Raw genomic sequence first — 6,239 nt, forward strand, 5'->3', positions numbered from 1 at the left:
CTCTATTTTCATCTGACACTGATGATTCAAGAAGCAACCTCTAGGTCCAAATTTAAAGCCTATTGAATTGTCTAGCAATGGAAGCACCACATATGAAATGTGAAGCCTTGGGGAAATATTGGAGATGTGATCTTTCTCTGTGGCTCAAGCTGATGTCCAACTTATGGGTGGAAGTCTTTTCTCTTAAAATTTTTATTGAATTTTTCTTTGAAAATTTTGTGCACATATAAATTATATGCAGGTTTCTGTAAACTCTATATCTTTTCTAGTCTCCTCCACACTTCTAACAACCCTTCCTCCCTGTAGTTTTCTTCCAGACATTGATTTTTGAGAGGTCTAGAATTTAACCAGAATCTCTTGTATGACTATGAGTTCTATCCATTGGAGATTGATGTGGGGTGCGGGGGTGCAGGGCTCAATGGGTTCACTACTGTCCATCCCTCAGAATGCACCAGTACCTAATATTTCAGTAAGGGAAGGCCTGGCTGAATGAGTTCCTGACAGGCCCATGATTGACTGTTGGGAGGCTCAGGCATGAGCAGACTTATTGCATACACTCACAACTGCTGTGCAGACAGGACGGCATTGACTGTACCGTGCTGAAAAGACAGTCTTTCATAGCCCTTCTTTTATCTGCCATCTTTTATGTTCTTCATATTCCTTTTTCTGGTATTATTTATACATGTTCAGCCCTAAATAAGACATTAATACCATCCAATCATCACTTATTATCAAGTACTTTGAGCAGTTACGTATATCTTTGTTCATCAGTGTTTATCGCCAAAAGACTTTCTCTGATTGAGTCTTGGAGTAGCTTTTCTCTATGGATATACAAATAGACACTTAGAAGGGAGCTTGGCACCATGACAGTTTACATGTCATGTTTACATGTTGTAAGTTCTCCCCTAGGGCCAAAGACCTTTTCAGCCATGTTTTTTTTTCCACATTGAAAGTAGCAGGTATGAATTCCCTCTTGCAGAATGGGCCTCAGATCCAATCAGAGATACATTGATTACCCCTATGCCACTAGTTGTGCAGGTGGTCACATTTTGGCTGGCAGGTTAGTATTGTAGATCGTGGGTTTCATGTCTGGGTAAGAACGTAAATTCTGTTACTCTGCCAGCATCCTACATAGCAATTCCACTCCTGTGTGACTTAACTGACAGGAAGGAAGTTCCATCCCAGTCTGATTTCTCGACAATTTGTGACCAAGTGTGTTTTGTCTTTAAAAGCAGAACTAGTTATGGTGGGCAAAGAAAAAGAGTGGCATTAACCTGGATTGTTTTGGAGACTTCTGGGAACTTCCTGACCAACAATTTATGTGGAAGTATCTCATATCTGGCACTGAATTTTTTGATGTGTTTTGCTTGGCTTTCAGAAGCAGCATTATGTAGACATATAGGATGTCTGCCTTCTAAATCTCTCTTTTGTAACTTTCATGTTCTGAATGAGATTATAAAGAAGTAAGTTTACATACAACTTTTTAAAATGTATCCTTAGCTTTAGTTAACACTTAAATAACCTAATGTCACCCATTTTTCTACCCATCTCTGATCAAACTTTCCTCATGGATGGATAATTTTTATATTTGTGACTGTATAAAGAGTCAATAAGAGTGTCAATATTTTCACAACTTAAGCCTTTTCTGGGAACATATTAGAGAAGAAAGACCCAACACAAAAATCAATAAATGAAGAATAAAAGAGGTGACCCTTGGATGGGGTAAAAGGCCTATGGTGCCTCTATAAGCCAAACCTGATATTAACACTGTTGGGAGCACAGTCCCTAATGACGTTTAGTGTGGTGGGATCTTCAGTATCCTCGCGAATTATTCCTGTAAACTAACAGTAGAAATAAAAAGGCCATTCTGATCTATGAAAACTACATAGATATGACCAAAATTAGAGTTATAAGAAGAGATGACAAAGAGCAAGCAGGATAGTTAACAAAACATCTTATTACCTCTGAAACTCATCATATGGATAGAGAATTAACAAGTTTAGGTGGAGAGCTTATAAACAAATCTAGGAAAGGTGGCATGTCCTAGATCAAAGCAAATGTCTTCAAAGCAGTTTTGAAAATGCATGCAGACTAAAAGAATTAAGTTCTTTATGCTTTTTAAAATTATCAACCCTTTATTCTTCTCAGCTTCTAGGAAGCAGGGCATAAAACTATCCTTGTGCTTGTACAAGGAAATGTCAATAAAATACACTGTATTTCTTATGAGTAACGGACAGCATATAATTTGAGTATATTATCACAAAAATGTTAAGATGGTCAATATGTTAAATTGACTCTATTTAACTATTCCATCTTGTATCCACATTTCAGTCCATCTATGCAAACAATTTTGAGTTGTCAATTGTAAGCAATACCAAAACAAGTAAAAGAATAGTTTGATATTTGAAAATGGGGTGAAATGTGAGTTACTGATTCCACAAATAACATCTGACAAACACTGCATTCATTGCTCGTTTTGTGATAGTTAGTAAATAGACAAAAACTATTGTGTAAAAATAACTTGGGCATTTAATTGTCATTGCACATGCCTGTCACTATGAGATTGGTGGGCTTTGAAAAGTCACGACAGACACGACACTAGATAAGAAAGCCCAACTCACACAATCTGCAAGTAAAAAGGATGAAAAATGTGACAGAGTCTATCCTGTATGGGTGTGGGCCTGACATGGCCCATACAGCCAACTTTCAAAGACAGTCTCTGGTAAATTTTACTGTATTAATGTCTGCATTTACTCTATGTGTCCATGAACATAGATAAACCTTTTTCTGTTTGAAAAAATAAACTGGCTTACAGTAAATACACTCTTTTATAAAATGCCCTGTGATTTTAAAATATGAGAATCCACTAAATGGATTATATTTCTATAACTATATTTATATTTATATATTATATAATATATTTATATATATAAATATATCAATATATTAAATATATTATTTAATATTATATTATTATATATTATATTATTAAATATATATTATATTATTAAATATATATAAATATATGTATGTATTAATAATATATATAAATATATATTATAAATATATATATTTATATATAATATATTTATTTATATATACATTTATATATATATATTTTATATTTCTATAACTTATATTTCTATAACTATATAGTTATAGAAAATAAGTTCAATTTTACTACTAAAATTGAGCAAGAAAACATGACAGATATTTGTCTTATTTCAGTTGAGGAGGAATTCTTCTCTGAAACATAAAAGAAAATAATTAAAAATTTGCTTGGTTTTGAAGGAATTGAAGTTTATTTAAAAGAGTCCCATAGTCACTTAATAGGCAAAGGCAAATCTGTCAAACAAAAACATAAAAAAGGCATACATATACACATTAATAAAATAACTGGATGTATAAGGAACCTTAAGTAAACAAAATATCTTTATATCGATATAGACAAGGCAAAGCCCACACAGAAATTTTGGGCATATGTATATATATACTATTACATACATGAAAGCAATACTCTTCTTTTAGAATAATCAAAACTGACTAATAAAATAAGCAATAAGAGTGGCTACCATTTGAATTGCTAAGAGCTGTTGGTAAATATTACATCAATACTACTGACAGGAAGTGATCTATCGCACCCCAGGGTTGGAAGTTGGAATATGTACAATCTTTAACACTCATCATGATAGCTTTGACATGGTCATTATCTTTATGGAAAAGAAGATTCGACTTAAAAGACTGAGGCAGGTGGTTTTGACTATTTGAGTGAGGTCATCGTCAACACCATAGTGTGACCCCTTTAGAAACCATGGAGAAAAAGGAGGGGGCAGAGGAAAGGAGGAGAATGGGGAAAGGAAAAGAAGAAAGGAAAGAAAGAAGGAAATTAGGTAGAAGGGAAGGGAGAGGAGGCGGGAAGGAGAGAGGAAGGAGAAGGAGGAAAGTTGAAGTAGGGAGAAGCTAGATCACACTTCATAGTTTTAAAGGGGCCTGTTGCCAGGGGGCGGGGCCACTGCCCCAGAAGGGCAGTAGTAGACATTGAGTGCCCGTCTGCTCTGTGACGTTTGAGCCTGAGCTAGAGAAATTCAGCTAGCCTAGGCAGTACTGGCTGACACAGACCTGTCAGCAATGCCATGGCAGAGAAGCTTCTGCGAGTCTCTTTGAGAGGTGCTGGGTGACTTCATCAACGGGGCTTCTAAACAGCCACAGCAGTTTGAGAAGCAGTGATTCCGGCTTGGCAGAGTCAGCTCAGCCAGAAGACAACGCAGTTCCAGGTCCCAGTTACATCTCTGGCAGTCGCAAGCGCAAATGGGGCATTTGGGACTGTGTGGCACCAACCCCTAACATCCACGAATCTTGGAACCAGGCAGTCAACCTACAGCAACTTTTTGGCATCATCTACAGGAAAAAACTGAAGCTATCTTCTAAGTATGCATACGAAAATTTATTTTTGGATGGGAAGGATACCGACATTCGAATCCGTGCACTTGAAGTAGAATGGCCTCTACACAAAGCATTTTTGTGTCAGTCACCCTTCTTTGCTAAGATGCTAAAAGATACTTGGAAAGAACCCCACAGTGGTGTAGTTGACCTGCAGATTAAGAACGAGGATATAGATGTCGGCTCCTTGCACTTTATGTTTGGGTCATTTTACAGGGACGAGGACTTGCCAATACCACCCCGTCGAGCTCCTCACATTTTGGCAGCAGCATGCCTGCTTCAGGTGGAGCATGTCATCCGGCAATGTAAAGAGATCATGAACAGCAGCATCACTAGGGAAACCATGTGCTCATACTACACAGCAGCAGAAACATACGGACTGAAATCTATAAAGACACGCTGCTTTGACTGGCTTCTCTGTTACTTGATGACCCACCCAAGTGTTGAACTTTACAGGGAAATTGATACAAAGCTCATGTATCTTCTTATTTCTTCACCTGATTTACTAGTTATGCGAAAGGAAATGGACATCTACACCACCCTGAAAGAGTGGGTATTCCTTTATTTTAATCCATCCTGGAAAGGCACAGTGAGGCAGATGTTAACTAAGTCCAACACCTGGCTTTACAAGCACATGAAACGCATAGATAACATCAGTTTTCTTGAAAGTGAAGAAGGACTAATATTTCAGCCAATTTTTAAAAAAACTGAGGTTTCAACATATCATCTGTGATCTGAACGACACAGCTACTCTTGAACAAGATCGTCTAATACCTTTAGAATGGCTGACACCCATTTATAAACAGCAATGGCTGGCTTTGCTTCAAGAACAAGAACAGAGGGAAATAGGGCCACGAATCATCAGTGAAGAATTCGAAGACTGCAGCATGAGATGTGGTACAATGATTAGGAGAGATGGTAAATACTCCTGGAAGTGGTCAGATTTTAGGTTTAGTTTCCCTATAAGAGTCACCTTTACCAACCGTTACATCATTTTTAGGGAAAGTCGTCAGCAGTATGATGGATATTGTTTAAAACATGTACGAAACATAGTGTTCAAAATAACTTTGGTGTGTTTTGATTCCAACGGGAAAGTAATATTCAGTAAAACAACTGGTCACAAAATTGTTACCTTCGAACATAACGAGGAACAAATTGTAATGAAGTTAGATGGTATAGTTTTAAGCTTCCCCTTATACATATTATTCAATTTTCTGTTTTTATCATCAGAAAATATAGAACATGTGTGATCTTGTCAATTATTAGACCATAGAAGCAGCTTACAAACATTGATTAATTCATTAACTTGAAGGCTGTGCTGTAAATGTAGTTAAGATGACCGACAACAAAATGAAAATTCTTAGGAGTCTAGCACCACCACAGAGGACTCAATTCCATCTGCACTTTATTTTAATACATTTCTGAAGAAAAATTCCATATCCAACAATGAATTTGTCAAAGCAAATCAGAAGAAACTGGTCTTTTGATTTTTATTTACCATCAACGATCAAGTTTCAAATGGCAATAAGAGACGTATTTGCAAGGAAAATCAGCAAAATGAACTTGTTGAGTAGATTTGACGACAGCCAAGGTTGAGACAGAATAAAAAAAATTTCTTCATTGTCCAAACTGTTGTGAATTGTAGCTTATTTATATGTGTATAAAATATAAGTCATTGGTTAAGAAAATAATTGAGATTAGTCACTATTGATTATGCTTTCAAATAACCAAATAGTGTCAGGGTTTTCCAGATAGTGTAACATATAACATGTTGGTATTTTAAAATTGGTTTTCAGATC

At 36.3% G+C, this 6,239-nt stretch overlaps 1 pseudogene; it reads left to right on the top strand.

Moving 5' to 3' along the window:
• The first annotated feature begins 980 nt into the window (after nucleotides 1–980).
• LOC121443067 lies at nucleotides 981–5,690 on the top strand (annotated as a pseudogene).
• Nucleotides 5,691–6,239: the final 549 nt, after the last annotated feature.

The sequence above is a fragment of the Microtus oregoni genome, unplaced genomic scaffold (genome assembly GCF_018167655.1).
Source record: "Microtus oregoni isolate MIOR12 unplaced genomic scaffold, Mior012 000099F_ref0000060, whole genome shotgun sequence".
Taxonomy (NCBI): Eukaryota; Metazoa; Chordata; class Mammalia; order Rodentia; family Cricetidae; genus Microtus; species Microtus oregoni.